Below are 27,722 nucleotides of genomic sequence, written 5' to 3'. Positions count from 1 at the left end.
AATGTCTTAATGAAAGCACATTGTTTATATGTATGTTTATACATTTTTTTTTTGCGAAAGTGTTACCTATATCTATTTATGTTGTATTTAATGTTTTTGTATTTGTGATGCACCAATTTCGAACAACACAAATTGTACTAACTTTGTGTTTCCAGTATCGTTTTCGTTGTAGTGGCTGGTTATTTCCGAATATTTAGCGATGGTTTTTTCTTTTGTTATTTTAGATATGTGTTTGGGTAGCCTTCCTTAAAGGTGTGGTTTTTTGATATTGTCTCGTTTGGTTTGTGTATTTGGTGCTCGTGTATATTTATTGTATTTGGGTTTTAAATGAGTCTTTTGTATTTGTTGTTTAACCTAATGTTATTTGAGACCTTTTCTGAGGTATTTTGTGTTCGTTTTTGGTCATTTTTGCTGGTGGTGTGTTATAGCTGTATTTTTGTTATAAGATTGTTTTATTTTCATTAATAATTGAATTGTGGTAATTCCTTTAGCAGTTAATTTATGTATTCTAATAGATACTGTTTTTTATTTTTTGTACTTTGGGCTGTATGCACTGATTGTGGGCTGTGTGCACTGTGATTGAGGGCTGTGTGCATTGAGTGTTGGCTTTATGCACTGAGTGAGGCATGTGTGTAGTGTTATTGAGGGCTGTGTTCACTGTGAGTTAGGTCTGTGTGCACTTAGTGTGGTCTTTGTGCACTGAGTGTGGGCTGTATGCATTGAGTGAGGCCTGTGTGTAGTGTGAGTGATGGTTGTGTGCCCTGCGAGTGAGGCTTGTGTGCAGTGTGATTGAGGGCTGTGTGCATTGATTGCGGGCCGTGTGCACTTTGAGTGATGGCTGTGTGCACTGAGTGATGGTTGTGTGCACTGAGTGATGGCTGTGTGCACTGAGTGATGGCTGTGTGCACTGAGTGATGGCTGTGTGCACTGAGTGAGGGCTGTGTGCACTGAGTGATGGCTGTGTGCACTGAGTGAGGGCTGTGTGGAGTGAGTGAGGGCTGTGTGCACTGAGTGAGGGCTGTGTGAACTGAGTGAGGGCTGTGTGCACTGATTGAGGGCTGTGGGCACTGAGTGAGGGCTGTGGGCACTGAGTGAGGGCTGTGGGCACTGAGTGAGGGCTGTGGGCACTGAGGGATGTGGGCACTGAGTGAGGGCTGTGGGCACTGAGTGAGGGCTGTGTGCGAAAACTCCCCAAAACATGTAACTTGTAGCATATATCAATATGCAATACCGAGAACAGCAAACTACCAGCCGTGCGCCTTACTTGCTACTTATAATGTGACTGTGGATGGTCCGTTGTTTCGTTTCGTTTCCTTTAGCTCCGATTTGCATTTCACAGGGGATGTCCGCCAACAGATAAGAATCTTTATGGCTGTGGTTAAAGCACTTTGGTATCCTGGTGTGGTATCGTCCCCAGACGGCGCCCCAGTCCCTTGAAAAAAAAAAGAAACCTTATGGTCCACAGAATAGTGTGAAGAGCGTGCATGAGAGTGAGGGGGGGGGGGAATAAAGAACATGCAGCTAAGTGACAGAGAGGCTGTAGTCAGCGTGTTTGCGCGCAGTAGAAATAAAATTTTAAATAATTTAAATTAAACAAAACATCAAAGTTGTCTCATATATTTAGATGCAATGACGGATACAGCCAAATCCAAATCGTGCACCACACTTTTACTGATGTTGTGACTTGTGATGCAATGACGGATACAGCCAAATCCAATTCGTGCGCCACACTTTCTACTTATGTTGTGACTTGTATCTCATGAAAAGTTTGTCCGCCGTTCTTAATTACTACAGCTAAATGTTGTTGTGCTAGAGAAGGGGGGGGGGGGGGGGCGGGCACATGAATGTGAGAGAAGTGCGTGTGCGTGTTGCCGCGAGTTGAAAGGCAGGAAGTCGTATGCTTGGAAAGAGTGCACGTCTGAATGTTGTTGTGCTACAGAGGAAGGAATGGTTCAGCAAAAGGCGCGCGCTGGACCTTAGAGAGGGTAGAAGGAAGAAGCAGATGGTGTGCGTGAATGTGAAAGAGTCTGGGGGCTGTTGGTTGTGTATTAAAATGTTTTGAGAGAAAAGCGGGCATAAAAGTAGAAGGGGGGGTGGGAGAACGTGCAGATGAATGAGAGAGAAGCTATGGTGTGCGTGTTGCTGTGCGTGAATGGGAGAGAGTCTGGGAGGGGGGGGAGAACGTGCAGATGAATGAGAGAGAAGCTATGGTGTGCGTGTTGCCATGGGTGAATGGAAGAGAGAGAGACTGGGAGTGTGGGGGGGTGGGAGAGAGAGTCTGTGGGCTGTTTGAGTTTGGTGTGTGTGTTTCCGTGAGTGAAAGGCAGGAAGAGCTCGACCCGAATATATCAGAGCACTTTTCATGAGCACCAGGCAGTTGTATTACAGAGGGACACATTCATTTCTAGGCACAGGGAGATTGCATGATTTGCCAAGAATCACAGGATGGTGAGTGTCCCTGCCGAGACGTGTTTGCCTGTTTGACAGAGGAGGAAAGGTGGGAGGGAACACGGCTTGGGGAAGCTGGCTGGGGAGGGGGAGGAGAAATCCGAGTAAGTCGTATGCTTGGAAAGAGTGCACGTCTGAATGTTGTCGTGCTACAGAGGAAGGGGTGGGTTCAGCAAAAGGTACGTGCTGGAGCTTAGAAAGGGTAGAAGGAAAAAGCAGATGGTGTGCGTGAATGTGAAAGAGTCTGGGGCTGTTGGTTGTGTATTAAAATGTTTTGAGAGAAAAGCGGGCATAAAAGTAGAAGGGGGGTGGGAGAACGTGCAGATGAATGCGAGAGAAGCTATGGTGTGCGTGCTGCCGTGCGTGAACGGGAGAGAGTCTGGGAGGGGGGGGAGAACATGCAGATGAATGAAAGAGAAGCTATGGTGTGCGTGTTGCCGTGCGTGAATGGAAGAGAGAGAGACTGGGAGTGTGGGGGGGTGGGAGAGAGAGTATGTGGGCTGTTTGAGTTTGGTGTGCGTGTTTCCGCGAGTGACAGGCAGGAAGAGCTCGACCCGAATATATCAGAGCACTTTTCATGAGCACCAGGCAGTTGTATTACAGAGGGACACATTCATTTCTAGGCACAGGGAGATTGCATGATTTGCCAAGAATCACAGGATGGTGAGTGTCCCTGCCGAGACGTGTTTGCGTGTTTGACAGAGGAGGAAAGGTGGGAGGGAACACGGCCTGGGGGAAGCTGGCTGGGGAGGGGGAGGAGAAATCCGAGTAAGGCTGTGGAACAGATGGCTGGGCAGAAATGCGAGTCATGGCAATCAAGCAAATGGTAAGGGGAGCCTTTGAAGAGCAAGGCAGGGGGATAGAAGCGCGTTCACGAGCATGTGCACTTCTACAAATCCGGATCGTAAAAGTCAGCTTTGTGGTTTGGTCGCAATAGGTCTCTCTGCCAGACCTAAAAAAGGCTGGACATTTGCTAAATAAATTTTGATTTTTCAGCTATTGGGTAGCTGCACCTGGGGGGTTAGGGAGGTGCTGTGCTGGTTTGGTAGCACTTGTTTCCTTGTCTATTCCTGACTTCGAGTTCAAATGGCATTAAAATGTATTAGGAAACATGATGTATTTCCATATTTTTGGGAAGCATGGGTACATTTGAGCACACATTTTATTTCACGTTCCAACCATCTCAAGCCTTCACCACCTGTCGGCCTTTTGGAAATATCCTCTTGGCACTGGGCTGTACACGATTGGATGGTGGGCAGAAAAAACTCAGTTTCAGCTCCACATATGCTTGGTTTCGGTGGGGGTGTCTCAAGTGTTATCCCTGTTGAGAACATTCCACAGCTCCAACTGAGCCATACCATCAAATGGCCTATGTCATGTTGTTGGGCCATACCAACACAAATAATGCACTAGAGCTATCTGGCACAAGAATCTACTCTATACCTAGCATAGGAGGGGCCATTGTTTAAAATAAAGGCACAACGTTCTAGCACTTGACTGCTAAGGCAATAACTACAGGGCAGTCAATTGCTCCCCTGGTAGGGTAGTTATGTTTGCTCTAAACTTAGGACCCAGTCACTTAGTCCTGACACCTGGAATCTCACCTTGGTTCTGCCTAGTGTAGTATTCATCTGTAACTAAACGAAACTTCCCCAAACAGGCAAGCAATTGCTTTGAACTGCAAGATAACAGATTTTGACAATATTTTTGAGAAGTCTCCACAACTTTAACATCGGTGTATTCAGTACAAATGTACACATTACTGAAAGAACAAAAGAGGATAACCATATCCCTCCAATGTGTCTAGATAAAAAGACTATCTCTAGGTGTGATTGTGCGTAAAATGTATAGCACAGCCAACACTCCATACCCACTGGAAGATTGGGAGTACAAAAGTTAGAAAATGGAAAAAGAATGTGTTATATATATGTTACAAATGGATGTGAATTTGATTTTAGTTTTGTTAGCTGTTTTGTCTCATTTTGTGTTTGTCATGCGACACCATGCAGTTATACTGGAGGAGAGGATGATTATAGCTCAAAAATGGTGAAATAAATGTGTATATAATTTGTATTTTAGTCAATGATTAATTAAGGCAATCATTGCATGAAATTGCATTGCATGTATCTATTCCCGCATCTCAACCTTTTTTGTTGTTTGCATTTGGTTATAGCCCTTGTGATGCAGGCTGATGAGGGCTAACCCCCCATTTATTTTTGTTGAACTGCAAGATAAGCAGCTTGAGCGTTTGTTTGTTGCTGGAAGAGATTACCATATCCCGGATGGCTGTTCAGAGTGAGACTTATACTGATTCTTGAACTCGCTGATGGTCGAATTCTGGTTTTCTTCTTCGCTCTTGTTTTGAATTTGGTGACACACCAACACGGGACCCGATACCACGGACCATTTGAGAGACCAAATAAGACTAAGAAGCCCTGACGAAGCCCGCATGGGCGAAACGCGTTGGCTGTATGAACGAAGAATAAAGGAAGATTTTGTCAAGAAGTCAAGTTTCTCACATTAATTTGTGTTGTTATCTTGTGCATATTATATGCTTTCTTTTTGTGCCTCTTTGTGCAATTTTTGTGTATATTCTTAATTTAAGTTCCAGGGCAGTGAACTTACAAAGGAGGGCACGAGTCAGACTGTAGTACAAATCAACTAGAAGTGATATAATAACAAGTGCGGTTATAATGATTTCCCTCACTGCCTTTTGTTTGCTTGTGATTATAACAAAATTGGCACTGTAGCCAACTGCGCACATTATACCTGATTAAGTAAACTAAACAAAAAACCTGTTGAACAGCACTTGGGCTTAATGCTTTAAACTGGAATACAGAAGAATAGGCCCGCGCGGACTCAGAGTAGCTGCATGGTACTGACTAATGAGAAGTGTCAGTACTCTTTAATTACTACTGCACCTCTGCCGAGAAGTGCAGGTACTCTCACTTGCAATAGAAAGCCCCGAGGGCACTTGGTACCTGCTCAGTTAAAGCACTGCCTGTGCAGGTACCCCGTCTTTCCCCTTACTGTGGGTGTCTGCCACGCTGACTGCCCCTCCTGTAGGCGTCTGCCCCTCACCCAGGCCCGAACCTTCCCAGCTTACTCCAACCGCCCCCGCAGCGTAAGTTCCGCTCTAGAGGCAGGATTCTTTTCCTCCACCTTCCCAGAGCACTAGTCCAGATTTTTTACTCCACTCTCGGCTGGTGGCACTTACTTGGGTAGAGTCCAAAGGAGTGTGGCGGTGGCGCTCCAAGAATTGTTTGACACACCTTCTCTCAAGCCAAGGCAGTGGCTGCAGGCTCAATTAGGTCACTACTGCACGCTGTTACTGTGACAATACGGGTTTGCTCGCCGCCTCATTATAAACAATTACCCTCCATGCTGCAAAGTTGCAAGCAAGGCTGGCTGCAGGAAAGTTAAGGCAGTGAATCACAGCGGGCCGCACTAATTTGAGTGTGCCACCAGCCTCCAGTGATAGTTGTGCTGAAGGCCGCGCTCACGAGAGACGAGCGCGTGACACGTCACTGCTGCCGTGCTGCGCTACATTTCAGTCATTGGTAGCGCTTTCGCCGCTACAAGATTGACGGCACTGGGACGGAAACCACAAACGGGTACGAAGGTCACACTCACTCGCTTAACAAGTGTGCTTGCTATTCACATGGCGGCTGCGGGGCACTGGTGGCGGCCTTTATCATTTATTTGAGGACACGGACACTACTGTAGTAACTGACGGTAGTGTCAGCGAGTGTCCAAATAAATTATAAAGGCCGCCGCGGCCGCCATTGCCGCGCGGAGGCCGCGTGCCATTGCCGCGTGGCCGCCGCCCCAAATAGTGCCACCTGGGGCGGACTGCCCCCACTGCCCCCCCCACCTAGCTACGCCACTGTAGCTCTGCTGCCTGGTTCTCTGGCTCAACAGAAGCTCTGCTGACCTGGTTCTAAGGTTCTACAGCAGCTCTGCTGACCTGGTTCTCTGTCTGAAATGAAATGAAATGAAAATAGGTTTTATAAAGCGCAGAATAGCTGCCCGGAGGCGTCCCAGCGCTGAAAACTAACAGGTGTTGCCCATAGGGCCGAGTACAGGAGAAGCAACTTATTTGTTAAACAGGAAAGTTTTTAAATTTTTCCTAAAAGAAGTAAGGTCTGAGTTGGACCTAAGATGATAAGGTAGGCTGTTCCACAACTTGGCCGCGTTCAAGGAGAAAGAGCGACCTCCTGCTCTAGATCTCTTAACCTTTGGCACTACTGCCAGTAAGGCATTAGTGGATCGAAGTTGTCTATTGGGAAGATAGGGGGTGATTAAGGTGCGACTAATTAGTGGCCCAGTTTCCCAAAAAGATTGATGGGCAACACAGAGAGATTTGAAGCTAACCCTGTCTTTCACGGGAAGCCAGTGTAATTTTTTCAATCCTGCCTTCACAGAGGTCCTACGGGGGAGCTGGAGCAAAGTTCGGGCCGCACAGTTCTGAATTACCTGCAACTTTTTTAATGTGGAGTCAGGGGTACCAAGGTAGAGCGCATTTCCAAAATCCAACCTGGCCAATATCAGTCCCTGAACCACAATTTGTCTGGCCTCAAACGGGAGTAATGGAAGAATCTTCTTCAGCACTCTAATCAGGCCAAAACAGGTGCATCTCTGCTGCCCTGGTTCTCTGGCTCTACAGCAGCTCTGCTGACCTGGTTCTCTGGCTCTAAAGCAGCTCTGCTGACCTGGATCTCTGGCTCTATAGCAACACTGCTGACCTGGTTCTCTGGCTCTAGAGCGGCTCTGCTGACCTGGTTCTCTGACTCTACAGCAGCTCTGCTGACCTGGTTCTCAGGCTCTACAGCCACAAGCTAAACCCCTAAATACAAATACCAGACAAGCTGTCGCCATTGTGAAAAAAATATAGTGCTTACCGACTAATGAAGGAGACAGTGAAAAGCCACAAGTAAAAGCTCCAGTCCTGATGGACGGTCCCAAAAGGACTTCATCACACTCTCTTAGGCTAAGAGAGTGTCTCCATCATGCACTCTGTGTCTCGTTCAATCATTCGTTCTTGGGTAAAAATCACTCAAATCATAGTGGTATGAATATCCTTAGTTCTTTATTATCATATTTGGTTATTCAATGATCAATTTTGTTCGTTTCAACTTTCTAGATGCTCTGAATTATTAATTCATTCAAAGTGCCCAATGCATTTCGGGCATACAAGCCCTTCATCAGGGGCTAATGTACTATGGGTAAAAGGAAACAGGGTGTTAGCGTAAGGTACATAATGTTAACATGATCAAAAAATGGTACAATGGTACAAGGTGAATGTAGTACAATTGTCGTGGTGCTTCATAGGTAAGTGCAAAGATGCCAATGATAGAGGAGCGGCCTGTGTCCAATGGTTCATGCGAAGACCCCGCAATACGATGTGAGAAGTGGCGGAAGGTGTTAGTGAGCATTCAAGGTGCATTGTAAATTGTGTCTTACTCGACGGTAATTGGGTGAATTTTTTTTTGATAAACAAATGTATTGTTTTTACAGAATACAAGCACCAGTGACAGAACAATGAATAGCACCAATAGTGACGCAATACCGTTAAAGAACACAGACATTGCTTTTAAAACCCCACCCTCCAGCAGTGAATACAAACATTATGTATAAAGAACAGGTTACACCCCGTGCCTCATACATGGGTTTTTTTTGTGCTGCGCACCAATCCACCCCCTTTGCCATTTCTCAGAACTTGGTGGTGTGAGAAGTTTCCAGGAGGCGGCTATGTCCCTTTTGGACACAACCATGGCTGTGTTGTAAAGTAACTTCTCGTTCCTGGACCCGTCTAGTCCATCTGTAATCCCGAGAAGGGAGTGACGTGGGTCATGCCAAACCTCCCACTCCAGGACCTCGATTAGCTCACTTTCGATCTCCCCCCAGAACTGCGCCAGTCCGGGGCATGTCCACACCATGTGGAAGAAGTCGGCTGGGTACTGACCGCATCTCGTAAACGAGGCAGATGGGAAGAAGCCGGCTCAATATAGGCGCTGTGGGGTTAGGTAGGCCGTGTGTAAGTAGTATAATTGGATCAAGCGGAGTTTGTGGTGACCATTTTGGGTGACATGAGGGTATCTCGCCAGTGCTCCTTGTCCAGGGGACCCACTCACTCCTCCCATTGGCCCCTGAGTCGGTCTAGTGAGGTCGGGTGTTGTTGACCAGCGTCCTGTAGATGAAGGAAATACCCCTCTTCCCGAAGTCGCCTAGCATGGTCAGTGCCTCAGGGATCCTGGTATCATCTGGTATATGTACGTGGAGGGCATGTCGCATTTGTAGATATTTGTAAAATTGTGATGGGTGCAGGGAGTATCTGGACTGGAGGTCTTTAAAGGAACGCATGTGGCCGCTCGCCCACACTTTGCCGAGCTGAGAGACCCCAATAAGATCTCACGTTCGGAACACCTGTAACCCACTGACCTCCCCGAGCCAAGTACCATGCCATAAAGGTGTGTGGTAAGTGAGTTTGTGTGTCCACTTGGTATGTCATAGAGCCGCCCGCCAGGCTAGGAGCACGGAGCACGTGACGTCAGGCAGGGAGGACGGGATAGATTCCCCGTACATTAGGGATTGGGTTTTGGGCAGGCCGAGCTCACTTAGCTCAAGCCTTTAGACTGGGTCAGACCAACCCCGTTGAACCAGTCATGTATGCTCAATAGACGGGTTGCCAAGTAGTAGAGGTATCATGTGTCATCCCCATGCCCCCGTCGAATGATGGAATGTGACAGGTACTTAATGCCATCCGGGCCCTCCCTCCCCCACAGAGGAATTTAGTAGCCATAGTGTATAGCTCCCGAAAACACGCCTGTGGAAAACAAAAGGGGGTGTTTTGGAGGACGTAAAGAATCTTAGCTTTCTTCTTGAGCAGGGTGATATTAAGGGACCATCCCAATTCCGGGAGGAGAGCGACCCAGATCCACAGATACTTAAAAGACTGACGCCAAAGCGGTATTGTGGACTGCCTGTCGTAACATTCTCTGGAGAGATGGAACGGCAACAGAACCGACTTATTGGAATTTATTCGGAGGCCGGAGGTTTGTCCAAAAGAACGCAGGATCTGGAGACAACGAGGACCTGACTGGGCGGGATCGGTTAAGAAGAGCAGGACATTATCTGCATAAAGAGTGATCTTGTCTGCTTCAGAGTTGGGCCACTCCCATCCCAGACGAGAGTCTCGGACAGAATTAAAGTCGCTAGAGGCTCCATCGCCAAGGCGAAGAGAAGGGGCATCCCTGCCTCATTCCCCTTTGAATGGGGAAGGCATCAGAAACAACCCCATTGACCAAGACACGTGCTTGAGGCCGGTTGTACAGAACCCCAACCAGCTGACGGAAGAAAGGGCCGAAGCCCATCACCACCAGCACATCGTCAAAGTACGTCCAATCCACGGAGTCAAACGCCTTCTCAAAATCGATGAGAAGGAGTGCCAAGTAAGGGGAAAGCATTTGGCGATGAGCCAGGGCCAGGTGCAGCCGTCGGAGACAATGTCTGGGTCCCCGCTGGGGCATGAAACCACATTGGTCCGGGTGGACCAACGTGGTAAGGTGGGGCTTCAGCCATTGGGCAAGAATTGCAACGTACAATTTAACGTCCGTGTTGATAAGGGAGATGGGATGATAGTCAGCACAGTGGGGAGATGGCGATTGTGACTTTGGGAGGACTACGATGGTAGCCATGTCTGTCTCAGGTGGGAAGGAGCTTTTCTCCAAGGCCTCGGCGTACAGGTCAGCGAGGCACGAGGGCCTCGCGGTATGCTGAAAAGTATTCCTGGGGAGGCTGTCTGGGCCAGGAGTCTTACCCAACGAGGTGTAAGCAATAGCCTCATTAATCTTGTCGTGTGAGATTGGGCGGTCAAGATCGGCTTGAGCAGTAGAGTCCAGTTGAGGGAGGTGGGTACCCGTCACATCCATCAGCTCGCAAAGCAACCGCACTGTCTGTTTGACACAAAGTCGACGGTAGAAGGCGGCGAATTCGCCGGCCATAGCCACTGGGGACCTTTGTGTCGACCCATCCTGATCTACTATCTCTGGAATAATGCAGTTCGCTCTGGGATATGTGGCAAGCCTATGCAGGATTGTGCCGTTTTTGTCAACCAGCCATAAACTCTGGCCACAGAAGATCTCCACAGGAGCCTGGCTGCCTCTAGCGAGAGTTGCTTGATTTTATTTCGAATGCTCGTGAGGCGCTGCTCTTGAGCCGTGTCGCTATCCTTGGAGGGGGAGAGCTGAAAGTGTAGAGCCTGCTCCTCCAGCTAAGTGATCGGCAACAATCGGTCCTGCCGCTGCCGTTGGATGTCGCCTTTGGCAAATCCACGAATAGTAGCCTTGCCCGCCTCCCACAGGGTACCCGGGGAAGGGACCGACCCCACATTGGTGATGAAGTATTGCTCCAACTCCAGTCCCACCGCCTTCTTGAATTCCTTGTCCTGAAGAAACCAGGCGTTCAGCCTCCACATTGGGCAGGAGTAGGGGGGAGGAGTCCCTGTATTAAGGAGCAGCGAGGAATGGTCGGAGATCCCTCTCGGGAGTATGCGGACATCTTGGATTGTGGTGCAGTCCGTAAACAGAATAAAAATTGCATCTATACTCGGCTGCGTGTGGTGTGCGTGAACTGTTTAGCGCATGGATGCCAGATTCTCCATGCATCGCAGAGGCCAAGGGATTCTGCCCAGTTTGTTAACTGTTTCGCTTGCGCCAGCCTTGAAATAGATGGAGGGCCTGTTGTGTCAAGAAGCGGGCTGGAGACCGCATTAAAGTCGACCCCAATAACCATGGACCTCAGGGGGAGGGTGGGCAGCAGAGCAATGGATTGTTTTAGAGTTGTAGCGAGCATCGAGGGGGGTGAGTACATGGACACAAGGTTAAGGGGGGTGCCCCCAAGTGTATGGCAAATGATCACAAACGTGCCCTGTGGGTCATGAATAACTTGTGTAAGCACAAAGGGGAGGGTGCGCTTCAGTATTATGGCCACGCCACAAGAACCTCGAGCGAAGCCCGAGTGCCAAACCCTATCGTAGCTGTACCACGCTAGCAAGGGGCACTGATTACCCATCAGGTGCGTCTCTTGAAGCAGAAGCACTTCTATATTGAGGCGCTGTGCGTAGCGGAAAATGCCTGTTTGTTTGTGGCGGTCTACTTGGCCTTTAACGTTCCAGGATAAAATATGGAGGGCTGCCTTCGGAGATGGTGTGTCAGTCATGGGGTCTGGAGGTCTTTACAGTGGCTCATTGGACCCTGGAGAGCCGACGGCAAATGCGGGGCCTGGAGAAGATGTGACGGCACGCTGGTGGGAAGGAGCATGTGTATTGGACCCATGTAGAAGTGGATCCGAGTGTTGTGTCGGTGTTGGTGCAACAAAACAGCAAAAAACAATAATACACCTTGGGAGCAAATATTCCCAGCCCCCAACAACAACAAAGGAAAAACCCAGTTGTCATAATGGAGCTGTTGCTGTTTGAGAGCGTCCGCCAGGATAGTGTCCCGGTCCTTAAAGTTGAGGACCCGCATGATGATCGGTCGGGGGGCCGCACCCGTGGCGGTTTAGGGGCGAGAGAACGGTGGGCTCGCTCAATCGCGAACCATGGGGAGAGAGATCACTCCGAGTCCCACGATCGCAACCACCTCTCCAGGAAGTCCACCTGCTCCGGGAAACCAACCAGGTGAAGGTTGTTGCATACCATCTTTGGCCTGTCGGTGTAGTTCCTGGGTATGAGACTGGAGACGGGCTACTTGCCCCTTGTGTTGCTGGACATCGTCCTCCATGGCGGAAATTTGGGTTTCAGTGTCTTTGATCCGGGCCCTGGCATTTCGGAGGTCCTGCCGAAGGCGTGGATGGCCTGTAGGATCGTGGACAAGTCCGCGGGCGGTGGAGGATCTTGGCCCGTGGTGCCCCCGGACGCCCCCACATCTGCAGTGGTGAAACGGTCCATTTTGGTTTGAGTGGCAGGGTTCTGGGGGGGTTTGTCTGTTTTGCCCATGATATCACTACACAGGGCCGGGGACACCAAGAATCTCCACAGGATGGTCTTGTAGCAGGGGCCTAGCAGTCCTCCCCGGACGGGCCGAGATCAGATAAGGGGGGGTAACCAGAGCTAGTGAGGAAGCCCACCTAGGCCCGTCACCACTCAATGTGCGCAGCAGGTATCGCTTCTTAGGCAGGATGACTCTCCAGCACCCAACGAAGAGGAGGGGGGAAAGACTGCTGGACCAGGACCGCAAGGAGGCCCTCAGACTACCCCATGCATCATGTGGGCTGAGCTGCGACGGGGGGATCGGAGGAAGCGGCAAGAGAGGCATACCCACGGTCCCGCACCGCTCGAGGCCTGCGGCCGAATCTGCCCCTAGGCCCCAGCCCCAATGAGTGGCAATACCGGGGAGGGAGCTACTCCAGAAACCCGGCCCCAGCAGGATATGCCTGTGGCTCCAATGGATGCAGGATGAGGGCCACCGGCGGAGGACCTCCCCAGTTGCCAGGCGTCGCTCGATGTATGCAGCCGAGTGCCCCTGCAGCCCCCGTCCCCACCCTGGTGAAGATGTAACTGAATGAGAGCCTCAGGGCCCGGCCGGGGAGGGGAAGGCCCCACAACAGCCCGGCACCCCTTGCAGATCAAGTGGCAACAAGTCCAGTCAGGGGGGGGGGGGGCAAGATGAAGGCCGAGGGGCCCCAGCACGAGCCCCCCGCCACTCGGTGTATGCAGCCGGTATCCAAAGGGCCCCTTCCATCAGGAGTCCGCCGTCACAGGGTATGAGCAGGGCCCCGAAGAACAGACCCTGGGAGCACATAATCCAGGAGGGGGCGAGGGGACCCAGGCAGGCCAAACTGCAAGCAAAATCACCCAGGTGCCGGTCCCTACCCCAGGCGGCCTACCATGCGCGTGGGGGGCCCTAGCAAATGTCCCCGGGCCCCCTCCGCCGCTGGGACTCACCCGCTGATGGTCCGCTATGCCTCCGGATCCGGGCAGCAGAGTCGCCTCACAGCATATCAGGCGGGAGATGATGTCGTCCTCCAGCCCCTGCTGTCCAATATGACAGCCGGGACCACAGCCGGGGGGGGGCCTAAGCGCCGCCGCAGGTTCAAGCAGCCGGGCCGTTGCACACCAGATCTGCTCTCTCCAGCGCCGAAGGATGCGGACCAGGCAGTCTCGGTGTTAGAAGGGGCGATCCCAAGGGGGGACAGAATATACTCCCGACTACCCCGAGACCCACCTCTCCCAGGAACACTGCCGAGCACTGGCGGGAGACCCTTCAGGGGAAGAGTCTCGTCTCTAGGATCGCACGCGTTGAGCTCGCACCACTCGACAAGGGGACACCACACAGTAGGTTCTGAGGAACGGTTCTTTTATCGATCAGAATATCTGGATCTTTATGATCCTCAGGTCACGTATGTACAAGCAGAACAAGGGTTCATAGAGTTTCGGTAAGAATAGGGGTAGCGGGACAGTCTCAATTGTTCAGGGTCAAAGGCAACAGCGGATCCGGCGCACCGCTCTCAATCCTCGAGCCGGGGGATACGGTAAGATCTTGGGACCAGCCGGACCAGAATAGTCTCCGAGCCACGACCAAGTCAGCAGGGCTCGAGTGGGAATGAACAAGAGGTCTTATGATCTTCGGGGAGCCGCGATCCAATCAGCAGGGCTCAGGTGTTCTCAGAGTTCAAGGGAGCCGCGACCACGTCAGCAGGGCTCAGATGGTTCAGGCAGAAGTCCGTCTCTGCCAAGTTTGAGCCGCGACGATGTCAGCAGGGCTCGCCAAGATTCAAGAGTTCAGGTAGCGTTTCTTCTTCGATGTTCCGTAGAGCCGCGACCACGTTAGCAGGGATCTCTTCTTCCAGGATTCAACTGCCTGACCGTTTCAGAGCACCCGTTGTTATAGGTCTGTTATCCTTTGAAGTCCGGAGTCCTCGCAGGCAGGTGTCTTAGCGCCTGGGGGCCGTTTGTCGGGGTTTCCTGCCACCTGGCCCTTTGATCCTTTGAAGTTGGGTCTGAAGGGATCCCAGACACCCAGCATGCGTGGAGCCATCCCACAGGGAGGCCGGAGGGGTGATCGAAACCCATCTCCCGAGAGGAGGTCAGAGGTGTGAGCGAAACTGCTCCTCCCTATCTTGCTCACGGGAACTCTCTACCCCTCAGCCGGGCATGGGGCGTCTAGGCCTAGGTCTCGCTGGGGCCGAGGTCGGCCATTTTAGGTACAGGGGCATGGTTACCGGAGGCCTACGGGTGTGATGGGGTGTGGGGGCATCCGGTACCGGAAGGATAGAGGGTGGTGACGGGGAGGTCTTGTCCTATCTGTGGGGTCATGGAAGGAGTGGGTCGGGTAGGCCATGATAATCAGGGATCTGGTGGGGTGCCCGGGTCAGGGTTAGGACGCTACGGGTCAGGGAGGCCCACGCCACGAGGCCAGGTCTAACACTCGGTTGCAGCCTCTCCCGCCCAGCCCCAGCTGAGCACGGCAGGGAGAAGGGCACGGGCACCTTATTTGGCCAGTGATGTCTTCTAGGCAAACAGGCAGCAGGAGAGCCCCACCACCCCCTCAGGTGTGTGGGCGGAGGCCAGCCGAAGCATCCCAGGGGCAGCAGGAGCCGCAATCAGGGCAAGGGAGCCGCCATCTTGGCCACAGAATACGGACGATGAATCTGCAACAGCAAGGTGGTGAGATTCGGAAATCTCCACATCCACCAGTGTAGCCAGAGGTGCTGCAACGAGGAGAGGTCCAAACTCAGGTCAGGATGGGCCGCAGGAAGGTGGCATTGCGAACAGATGGCGGAGGGGTCTGGGGGCACTATTCAAGTTAGAAGAACTACAAAGAAGAGAGAATAGTAGTTCTACGGTGTGTGTGTTGATGCCGGTGTATGGAGAGGGTTAATCAGGTGATAGGTGGATATGATATGGCTGACGGTGATCGCCTGTGTGTGCCATATTAAAGTGAAGAATGCAAACGGAAAATGAAATTTGTACACAATCTAACGGGGTGAACAACAATAAATACACATTGCTGCTAACATGTTAAAGTGGAGAAAACAAATGGAAAATGAAATGGTCCAAAATTAAGCATAGCAAGCCGGATACAGTGAGGTGAACACCAACGAATGCACATATCTGGTAACATTGAACACATGGATGTAACGCACGTAATGAATATCAGGATTGGGTAAAGAAAACATGTGTAACATGGGTTGCCGGGGGCTGAGACACACATGGATCATGGTACCTCTGTGAAACAGGAACGGTCTACAAAAAGCAACTTAGGTCACAACGTTCATTGAGTCCCTTTGGGCTGATTGAATTCATTTTGCCTATCCAGTACACTTCTCTTTGTAACATGAATTGTGTATTGTTTCGTCCTTTCAGAATCGATACTTGTTCGAGAATCAAAAAGCGCAGTTGGCTAATGTTATGGTTCAAGAGATGAAAGTGGTTGACAATAGGAGATTTGGCTTTGTGTGTTTGGATATTGCTCTTATGTTCATTTAGTCTGATGCACATTTTGCGTTCAGTCTTGCCAATGTACACCAAACCACAAGGGCATTTTAACAGGTAGATAACATTCTGACTGTTGCAAGTGGCCGTTACCCTTAATTTGATATTGGTTCCTTTGTTGGGTTGTCAAAAAGTGTTGCCCTTTATAATGGAGTTACAGTTGCCACATTTGAAACATAGTGTGGTCCCTTTGAAATGTGATTCATTCAAGCTCTTGGTGGTGGTGAGAATTTGTTTCAGATTTCTTGACCGTTGATATGCAAATCTAGGAGGTGTGTCAAAGATGTGTTTGAAATCAGTTTCGAATCCAAGTATTGGCCAATATCTTAAGATGGTCTTCTTGAAGAAATAACTTTGGGAAGAATATTTTGATATGAACACGCTTCTGTATTCTGTGATACCTTTAGGTTTGTTACTCAGTAGAGTTGATCATGAAATTTTATCCGCTTTCTTGCTTGCATTTTCTAGGATATGTTCTGGATATTTTCGTTTTCTGAATTTCTTTATGCATGTATCTCGCCTTCCTTCGTATAACTGCTCAGTGCTGGATATTCTTTTTAGTCTAAGTAGCTGAGAGTACGGTAGGTGCTCTTTGAGAGAAGGCTGATGAAAGCTGTGAAAATGTAGTAGGTTGTTGCGGTCCGTAGGTTTGGTGTATACTTGGGTGATAAGGGTTCCGTTGTTGTTGGTTACTCTAGGGCTAAGAAGGTGATTTGGTGCTTGCTGATGGTTGATGTGAACTCAATATCTACCTTATTTAAATCCTCAATAAGGGCTTGTAAGTCCGTAATGGATCCTTTCCACAGTATGAATATATCATCGATATATCTCTTGTGTAGCACCAACTGTTGTTTCCACTCATTTTTATTCAAGATGTGGTCTTAATCAAATCTGTACATGTTCAGATTAGCATACGTGGGAGCGGCACAATTTCCCATTGATGTTCAGAAGCATTATATATTGTAATTCCTGGACCATTTAAAATAGCTGTGGTATAACGTGAAGTGAATCAGTACCATTAAAAGGATTTGTCACTGGTCAGAAGAAAAGATTTGACGGCCTCCACGCCTTTGTCGTGTGGTATCGATGTGTATGTGTATAGTGCTTTCGCATCGATTGTGCATCGGATGGTTTCAGGATTGATTTTGCCTTAGATGGTTTCTATGATGTTGAGGAAATGGGTAGTGTCTCTTATATATGTACTCATGGATTGAACTAGAGGTTGTAGGTGTTTGTCTAGATATCTGCCAATTGGTTCATGTAGCGAGTTAATGGTTGAAACAATTGGTCTAAACGGAGGTATGGTTGCGTGCTTATGGAATTTAGGAATCATGTAAATGTAAGGTATTGCAGGGTTGGCTTTGATGAGATATCTTTTGTCTTCTGTGGCGATTGTACCCTTTTCAATGGCGTCGTTTAAGATGTTTTGCAGAATTTTCATGAACTCATTAGTCGGGTCAAATGATAACGGCATGTAGGTATTGGTATCTTGAATGTGATCATTAACATTTTTCTAATAGAAATCAGAATCCTTGATTACCATTGCCCCTCCTTTGTCAGCCTGGTTCCAAAAGGAGACAGGGTGGTAACAAGGAGGGACTAAGAAGCCTGCTTATCAATCGGAAGCCATCATTTACCATGGATGATTACGCCAGACAATGAAAAATATGGGCGGGGCTTCCACAACTCTTCTAAAACATACCCTAATACAGCAGGCCTCGCAAAGCGAGCAGCGCATGCGCTGCAATGCTAGGTTCGACCTAAAAAAACCTTAGGCTGACCACATGCAGGAGCCTATTGGCATATCTATACTTATGCTACTTTGAGACATTTGTACTTGTTGAGGGTATTGTACTATTAGGTGCTAGTGAATGAAGAAGCTCAATCTGTTGATTGTAGACACATTAATAACGACGTCAAGCAATGTACAATTCAACATGAATGGTGATCACAGCACACAGCATGTACATGTATAATCTGCGGCCAGTCTGGGGTCAATTTGTCCGATGACTGAAACATTTAGTTACTTTTGCTTGCTAATTTTCTGTATTATGTCAAGGCGCCTAAGGGGCAGTACCTTAACACAGGCAATTCACAAACAAAAGTAGCCACTCAAATCTATCTCACCTTCAGAGCATAAAGGGACAGCAGTGTAAATGAAGGAATTGCATAACACAAATAGTCTCTCTGTCTGGCTTAAGCCAGTCTGCTCCCATAAACCCAGCTTCAGCAGGGGTGCTGTGTGCCCACAGCACAGCAGATCACTATGCCGCCGCTGAATGTCCTCAGTTTGATCCTTTGAGGCCCCATTAGGATCATGGATCTAGGTGACCAGTGTCACATTTCATGTGGAAGGTCAATAACATGGCGTGCGGGGGATCGATTCTAGAGGTACAGATTCCAGCCACAACAACTGTAATCAGTGTGTGCCATGACAACATGAGTTGTGCTTACTGTACACAGCAGTAACATACTAGTGAATCAACAGCATGCAAGGGTGCTTGGAGAATAAAACAAGAATTAATTCAGGTCATATAAGGTTACAAGTAATGGTGGGGGCCTCAGCACTGGGGGTTGCCACCCCTAAAACTTGATGGTTGATCCAATGGACTTTGGTGCAAAATGCAACCACAAGAAAGAGCTCATAGGGGTCTTCATGCCAATACCCCAGGAGTACTTACGTCAGGGCCACCCGGGGACAAAGCGATGGCACCCCGTTATTCCCAAGGACAGTTGTAAACCTGAGTAACTGGGGGTTTGCCTGGCAACGTTCCGCCTCTGCTCATGGGTTGCTTTCCAGATGTGTGATGAACCCCCACAGGTTTAGTACCAGATGTGTGCATTCCTGGTCCTCATTAGCTAATCAGGCGGGCAGCCAGCTTAGGTCACATCATCACTGGCTGCCCTTGCATCACCCGTAAGTTACACCATTACTCTACCAAATAAATCTACAACATAACTTGCTCTAAACAAAACTGCTGTGCTCTTAGTCATTCATGTGTGGACATGAATATTTTGAAAGAAGACGTTTTATCTTAAGCACTCTTTTGCACTATTGCAGCAACCTATCTTGTATTGTGTGCAACATATTTGTTTATGGCCTTCAACCTCTGCCTGGAACACCTGTGTTATTTCGTGGGGATGAGGCGGGAGAGGGAGGGGAGACAAGGCAGGACACAGAAAAAGTCTTGCAATCACATGTGTCTCCTCATGCCAATGTGGAGGGAGTCCGGATACAGAGCAGGCCTCGTCACCAAAGAATGGGAGAGCAAGAGAGAGACAGAGAAAAAGAGAGTGAGAAAAAGAGACAATCGTCCCTCTCTGTCTGGATGAGGGGGGCAGAGCTGGCCCGGTGATCACCTGCATGGAACATTATCTTGATGGGGGGAGGGAGGTGCACAGAGCAGGCCTCGTCGCCTGTGCCTCATGGGCGGAGGGGAGTGGGGGCAAGTCTGTACGCTGCCAGGAACTGGCTGGGTTTGGTCCTGCGCTGGAATGCAGGTCTCTCCGCCCATGTCTGCTGCACAGCTCGTGAAAGGTAAAGCAAACAGAGGGGAGGAACAGAGGGAGGGAACGAGGGAGGGCGGGGGGAGCCAGAAGACACGCAGGAGCCACACAGGCTACTAGGCGCCCAGAAGAGCCAGCAGGTAAGAAGGCGCTGGAGCTCCGGGGGCGTCACCCTCTGGCACTCTTTGGGACATCCCCGTAATCTTCTGTGCCTCCGTACACTCACTGACTGCGCCTTATGTCCCACCTTCTTCATGGTCTTTCTATCTCATCGTTGTTCTCCCTCCCACGCTTTCTTTTCTTTTCTCGCCTGTCCTCCATTCACCTTGAAGTCACTGTCCCAAGCAGTCTTCCCCGCCGTATCCTTTCTGAAAAGGGGGACTCTTTTCACTTACTTATCTTCTCCCACTTTCTTTACCTGGTCGTCTCCCTAAAGCCTACTTCGCCCCTTCTGTCTCGTCTCCATTTCTCTTCTATCTCTCCCCCGCGCTTTCCTGCCACCCTCCCTTCTCTCTCCTCCCTCAATCCTGTTCCTCTAGTTCGTGTCCTAACACGCTTCCCTTCCTGCGCGGCTGTAAAAACAAGCGTGGCTCGTGCAGCTACAGGTTGCACGGTATTCTGCGCGAGCTCACTCCTGCGGGCTGCGTTCCACGCCTCGATGTGAGGGAGGGTTGCGCTCCAGACCGCGGTATGACGGAGGTGTGCGTGGCCAGGCTAGCCATGAAGTAATACGCAGCCCCCTACTGCGGCGGTGTGGGGGATTGTGGGGGGACCCAAGGTCTGTGAATATCTGTGAGACACTCACTACATTGTGTTTGTGTGGGGGGGAGGTGGTAGGGGGGCAGGCCCGGCTCCAGGAATTTTTATTTGGGTGGGCCAATGGTGCATTAGGATGGGCCACTTGGGCACTCGCGGCCGGCATGACTCGCGGGGCAAGGGAGACGGGGCAGGGGGTTCACGCGGGGTGGGGGCACACGGGGTGGTGTTTAATTTAATATTAATTATTATTAAAAAATATAGTTTACCTTTCTGTTGGCTGGGACCCACGTCTTCTCGGCTCTTGCTCTCCTGCCTCTGGTAGGAACAAGATGCAGGCAGCCTGGCTCCCTCCCCAAAGCCAATCACAACGCTGCAAGCAGTGTTGTGATTGGTCGGGACACCGCCCAGCCAGGGCCTTATGTGGAGGCCATATTCTCTATGCAGGCTGCATTGCAGCCAATGCAGCCTGTATGGAGAAAGACAGAGTGGGAATGACTAGTTTGGGCAGTCCCAGAGGGCCGACCAAACAGTCTGTGCACTCATGACCTGACAGCTAATTAAATAAGCAAAAACCGAAAGGGCATGACAGGGCCGGCTTTAGCACTAATGCGAAAGTCTTGTTTGGCGCCCCACCAATGACCTCTTCATCCGTAGATACCATTACTACCACCCTTCAACAGTGCCCTTCAACCCTCTGTAGCCCCTCTCTCATATGCATTTCATTTGTTGTATAGCGCTACTCATATCAGTGTAGGGTGTCACAGTACTTCCCATCACACACACATTATACAGAGATAATGAATGATGCAAGTAGGTAAATCAGTCTATAGGGAATGTTGCATAAGCCAATGAGGATTAGAAAGTGTAGGACTCGTGTCATCCATACTGGTGGGCAATATATTCTAAGAGGGTATGGTCTGGAGAAGTACAAACTCAGGATTTAAAGCATACCCTAATGGTTGGTGGGTTGGCTATACTAATAAAAATGTATATCTGCCCAAGCAAACTCTTTTTAGCAACATTAGAATAATGAAAGACTGAGGAAGTTCTAACTATATCTCAACACAAACAAAATGTGAAGTTCTAACTAAACCATTCAGGTTTGTATGCAGCTCTTTGATGACAGTTCATAGGTCACTATTCTATGTTAGGATTGTAACTTCTGAGCTGCAAGTAAAACAAGAATCACTGTGACAAAGACAGTAACCCACTGAGCTATCCACATAAAATACAGTTGATCTGCATTTCAAAACTACCAACAAAAGATTGCTCTCCAGCAGGATCAGTAATCATCAGTTATCTGGACATTTTTATTGTTGCCTTGCATCCATGGTCAATATAATGATAACAAGCATTTACAATACAATAGGTCTCTGGATAATTAAATGTGAGCTATTGGCATTGCTAAATATTGCAACACCAATTGCAACAAAAAAGGAAACAGGGAGGGAGCACACTCCTGACCTCTTAACCGGGTCGCCCCTTCGCATTGTGGTCAATGCAGTCTATACACCTCCGGATAAAATTCGTGGGTATAACACCAAGTTGGTGCAAGCAGGTGCTAGTATCTGATGTCTATAGACGCGAGACATGGCTCGCGTTTCTGGATAGTATCCGTCATCAGTAGAGATAAATCCGGGGTGGTTAAGAGGCTGCAAACAATCCAGGCTTCGTTGCCTCTCGGGCGCGGAGGTGCATCGCCTATAGCTCGTCAGCTAAGGAGGCTCGAGGGAGCCCCAGAAACAGGAAACAGGGAGGGAGCACACTCCTGGCCTCTTAACCGGGTCGCCCCTTCGCATTGTGGTCAATGCAGTCCATACACCTCAGGATAAAATTCGTGGGTATAACACCAAGTTGGTGCAAGCAGGTGCTAGTATCTGATGTCTCTAGACGCGAGACATGGCTCGCGTTTCTGGATAGTATCCGTCATCAGTAGAGATAAATCCGGGGTGGTTAAGAGGCTGCAAACAATCCAGGCTTCGTTGCCTCTCGGGCGCGGAGGTGCATCGCCTATAGCTCGTCAGCTAAGGAGGCTCGAGGGAGCCCCAGAAACAGGAAACAGGGAGGGAGCACACTCCTGACCTCTTAACCGGGTCGCCCCTTCGCATTGTGGTCAATGCAGTCCATACACCTCAGGATAAAATTTGTGGGTATAACACCAAGTTGGTGCAAGCAGGTGCTAGTATCTGATGTCTCTAGACGCGAGACATGGCTCGCGTTTCTGGATAGTATCCGTCATCAGTAGAGATTAATCCGGGGTGGTTAAGAGGCTGCAAACAATCCAGGCTTCGTTGCCTCTCGGGCGCGGAGGTGCATCGCCTATAGCTCGTCGGCTAAGGAGGCTCGAGGGAGCCCCAGAAACAGGAAACAGGGAGGGAGAACACTCCTGACCTCTTAACCGGGTCGCCCCTTCGCATTGTGGTCAATGCAGTCCATACACCTCAGGATAAAATTCGTGGGTATAACACCAAGTTGGTGCAAGCAGGTGCTAGTATCTGATGTCTCTAGACGCGAGACATGGCTCGCGTTTCTGGATAATTGCAACAAAAGTCAATAAATTGTAGGCCAAAAAAAGTGTATGTATTTTTGTAGCAATGGTGGCATGCTGCGCTTTAGATGAATATGTTTAAAAGTAAAGTGCGCCATACTGCGATTGCTACTGCGTTAACAAATTATGTGTGCACTAACGGCTGGTGGTGTGTGTGCCTGTAGAAATTGTGCACTGATGGCTGGTAGTGTGTGTGTGCCTGGTGAAAGCGTGCAGTGACGTCTGGTGGTGTGTGTGCCTGGTGGAAGCGTGCACTGACGGCTGTTGGTGTGTGTACCTGGTGGAAGTGTGTACTGCTGGCTGGTGGTGTGTGCCTGGTGGAAGCGTGCACTGTCGGCTGGTGGTGTGTGTGCCTGGTGGAAGCGTGCACTGAGGTGTGGTGATGTTTGTGCCCGGTGAAAGTGTGCACTGACGGCTGGTGGTGTTTGTGCCCGGTGAAAGCGTGCACTGACAACTGGTGGTGTGTATGTCTGGTGATAGCGTGCAGTGACGGATAGTGGTGTGTGCCTGGTGAAAGTGTGCACTGCGGGCTGAAGGAGTGTGCCTTCTGAAAACGTGCACCTCCTACAGCACCACTCAACCCCCAACGCCTACATCACCACTCAATCCCCACCGCGTACAGCACCGCTCAACTCCCAACGCCTAAAGCACTGCTCAACCCCCACCGCGTACAGCACCACTCAACCTGCAACGCCTACATCACCACTCAACCCGCAATGCCTACAGCGTCACTCAATCCTCACCGCGTACAGCACCACTCAACCCACAACGCCTACATCACCAGTCAACCCGCAATGCCTACAGCGCCACTCAATCCCTACCGCGTACAGCACCACTCAACCCACAAACTTCTGAATGCCGGGTCTCTTCCCGTGTACCCTCTCAACTCACCTGAAAGGACATCTGCATGTAAACAGAGGCCAAGTTGGCTGAGGTATGGGGACTAAGGCGCCCATTTTGCAAAGACTTCCCATACCCTTTGGTAAAAACAACCATCCCAGATGTGTTAATGGGTACCTGGAGGTACCTCTGTGTGTGAGTTCAAGGAGGGGGTCTAATGTGATTTAATTTATGGAATAACTTGAAGCATCATGATGACAAAAAAAATTTTTTTTTAGAGGCAGTGTAAGGTTGTTGAGTTTTAAAACGTGTACTTTTAATGGTCATAAAAAATGTCTGCAATAGGTACAGTCTGGTTAGCTATTACTGCTGCTAAAGCACTTGTTTAATCTGATACAGGGCTGCTGGAATTATGCGATTTTGCATCTGTGACATTTTTCACATAATTATGTATTTGCCACATAATCCACCACGTGCAGTATAACATGCAGATTTAAAAAACAATTGAAGCTCAAATGGATCAAAAGTTACTACAAAACATGGTGACGTGTTTGCGCGCATTGGAAGCCATTTTCAAAGGGTAACTTGCCAACTTTCAGTAGCTTATTTCTGTATTTGGCTGTTAAATTGGTACTAATGGGGTGAAATCTTTACCCAGACAGTTCTACCAAGTAAACACAAATTCAAAATAATTAACTTATACTAGTAAATAATGTGCTGCATTATACTGCATAATTTGTCTATGGTGCTCCCCTTCCACATAATTCCATTGGCCCTGATCACATAATCATTGTGTGGCAACCTATGTTATACAGTGTTTATTACAATTCTAGAATAATGCCCTACATATTCACATTGCTTTCTGTTACATGCTGGGACCGCAAAACTATATAAATACACATCACTATTATGCACTCCACCATCCTGGATTCAATTTTGTGACTGTTCTCATACAGACATCTTCGGGTATCACATTAACCAAGTTTCATGATGTGTGTGTCCCATCAATTAGTTTAATGTGCATTTATTTAACACCTCTTTACTCACTTGTAGGCGTGAGCATTATTTTAAGTGCAATTGCTGAACGTGAAAATACAACAAAATACTTATCAAATATTGTGTTGTTTTTAGCAAAGCTGTTGACTTTAAATGAAGACAGCCTAGAAATGCAAAAAAAAAAAAAGTTGCTCTTCCAGGCCATCTTCATTCTTCAGTACTTAAAGAGGCATTTGCACCCTCCTGAGACTGCCGCCACTGACCCACAGTTTGAAGACCTCCGCCCTAAGGCCAGGGCAGGAGCTCCCACCACATGCTGTGACTGCTGGCTTTGGCCCATTGTCATTCTATATGTGACAATGGGCCGCGATAATCTGTGCTGGGCTGCGCAGAGGCTGCAGCAGCCTCTTGAATCGGATCAGGAGAGCCAGCCTGAACACAGATGGGGGTAAAAAAACGACTCACATCATGTTTGGGTGGGCCAGGCTCATTTTTGGGTGGGCCTGGCCCACCCGGCCCACCCTCTAGAACCGGGCCTGTAGGGGGGGCATCATTTTGGAATACGCCGCTTTGTGAATTGTGAGCAGAGTTGTGGTCCAATTGTGTTTTTGTCGTTGCACCTTGGCGTAAAGCAAAAGGAGTGAGGGTCGGGAGGGCCGGGGTAGGAACCTACCTTACACCTCCCTGTGGAGAAAAGTGCGTGTATGCAGTAAGGCCATGCGTGGGAAACTTGCCTCTCTTTTTCTAAGCTAAGTTGAGCTAATTCATCAGCAATTCGAAGGAGAAGCTTCTATGTTAGTGACACCATCAATTGCTGACATCCAACCACTAGGGCCTTTAGTCCTACATCCCATGGACGGTCAGCCCTCACTTAAGTCGGACAAGCCCTTGGAAATCGATTCTTACTGCAAACTTTACTGGCTACCATCAACTCTGGCTCCCCGCTTGATCCCCTCCCACCTTCAAAACGTAGATTGTTAGATGAGGCTGCTTTCACAATAGTTTTATTTATTTATTCAATTTATATAGCGCGTTATCACCAATAGGTCTCTAAGCGCTTGTACTTGGAAAGGCCGAACATTACAAAGAACAGGAAGTCAGATTATAGCATGCCCCATGCATCCTGAAAGAGCACAGTTTTTAACATCCGCCTAAACGGCAATAGATTGGACTCCTTCCGAAGGCAGAATGGTAGTTTGTTCCAAGCTGCCGGAAGCATAGTTGAAAAGGCTCGTCCACCCAAGGTGGACAGGCGGTAGCGAGGGCTAACCAAAAGAGTATCCTCAGACGAACGCAAAGACCTCCTAGGGGTGTACTGCGGCAATCTGGCTTTGATGTAACTAGGCGCATTGCCATAAACTGCCTTATGTGCTATGCATAGACCTTTGAATATTATCCTCTGCCTGATGGGGAACCAATGCAGTTGACACAGGAGAGGAGAGGCATGCGTACTCCTGGGTTTTTTAAGAATCAGTCCAGCGGCGTCATTCATGACTATCTGCAATCTTGAGAGTTGTTGCTGGGGAAGCCCAACATAGAGGGCATTAACATAATCCAAACGTCCTAGGATCATTGCAGACACCACGCTCCTTAAGGTAGAAAAGGACAACAGTTGGGAAATTTTTCGCAGTGTCCTGGATCTCCTTAATTCTTCCTTGATCATGGGTGTGGTAACTCAGAATTGGAATCATGCCTTGGTACTACCCCTGCTCAAGAAGAATGACCTTGACGACCCTCAATGCTGGTCAAACTGTAGGGCGATTTCGCTTCTCTCTGTTTTCTCCAAAATTTGGAAAAACATGTTAACACCCACCTCTCTTCCTTATTTACTGCACATGACTTGCTGCATCCATCCCTGTCGGGCTTAGGGCCGGACACCATACCGAATCCGCCCTACTTGGAGTCACAAAACTCTGAAGCAAGAATTCAATTCTTGTGGGACAGCCGCCCTATCCTCGCTTTAAGTGCAGCTTTCGATAGGGTCTCACATGCCATTCTTCTGGATAGATTGGAGGCTTCAGGCATTGCTGGCATTGCCTTGAAGTGGCTATCTTCTTTTCTGAAAGATCGAACTTTTCAGGTCTCATCATCAAACAACACCTCTACGACCCTAACACTGACCAAAGGGGTCCCTCAGGGATCTATACTAACCCCTCTGCTTTTTAACATTTACCTCCGCCCCTTGAAGGAAGTGATTGAAGCATCTGGTCTCACCATATTTTCGTAAACGGATGACTCTCAGATTATTTTCTCACTATCAGATGCTCAAAATAAATATCCTTCCCCTCTCAGGAAAGGCCAGTCCAATGTCGCCCTCTGTAGTCCCTAGGGACCTCAGGATTGGGTAGACCGACCAATACCCTGATACAAAGGTTGTTCAAGGAGACTGGAGAGACAGGTAGGTCTACGTAACCGTATTTAATGGATCAAATAACAGCCATATGGAATGCCGCAAAGAATGAATACAGGGTAAGGCACCCCGTGTAGTTGCTGGACCTTTCCTTCCAACCGTCCTCTGCACGAATGCCGGTACCGGCACTCTCCAACAGAGGACACCGTGCTAAGCAGTGGCCGACAATGCCACTCAAATATGATGCACTCGTTCTCTGTGTTCCTAGGTTCGTCCTCTGCAGTAGTGTCGGTCCCGACACTCTCCAACAGAGGAAAAGCACCGGTTTACCGTCTGGCTATGGTATGGTCTGTATCTCTTTGCTCAACAACCCTCGAGCGGGGACTGCACACCACGCACCACAGAGGAAAGCGTCCTATTCGCCAGATAACTCTCGAGCGGGGACTGCTCGATATGATGCAACCAGAGAGCATCCCACACGCTCGATAACCCTCGAGCGGGGACTACGGGAGTTGTCTGTGGCTGAAAGCGTCCAAACGTGCTCCATAACCCTCGAGCGGGGACTGTGGGAATTGTCAGGGACTGAGAGCGTCCCACACGCTCGATAACCCTCGAGCGGGGACTGCAGGAGTTGTTTGGGACTGAAAGCGTCCCTCGCGCTCGATAACCCTCGAGCGGGGACTGCGGGATTTGTCTGAGGCGGAAAGCGTCCCAACGCGCTTGATAACCCTCAGCGGGGACTGCAGGGATTGCTTGGGACTGAAAGCGTCCCTCGCGCT

The 27,722-nt window shown here is 49.3% G+C and overlaps 1 protein-coding gene across 2 annotated transcripts in view; it reads left to right on the top strand.

Moving 5' to 3' along the window:
• The first annotated feature begins 19,536 nt into the window (after positions 1 to 19,536).
• Positions 19,537 to 27,722, top strand: part of LOC147701490 (MOB kinase activator 2-like) — a 163,987-nt gene continuing 155,801 nt past the window's right edge. For both annotated transcript variants that reach the window (XM_086930182.1, XM_086930181.1), the window contains exon 1: positions 19,537 to 19,590. The gene's annotated coding sequence lies outside the window, so the exon portion shown is untranslated. The remainder of the gene's footprint in view (positions 19,591 to 27,722) is intronic.

Source organism: Lissotriton vulgaris, chromosome 7, assembly GCF_964263255.1.
Source record: "Lissotriton vulgaris chromosome 7, aLisVul1.2, whole genome shotgun sequence".
Taxonomy (NCBI): Eukaryota; Metazoa; Chordata; class Amphibia; order Caudata; family Salamandridae; genus Lissotriton; species Lissotriton vulgaris.
Note: the sequence above shows the minus strand (reverse complement) of the source record. Positions and strands in the feature narration are given on the sequence as shown.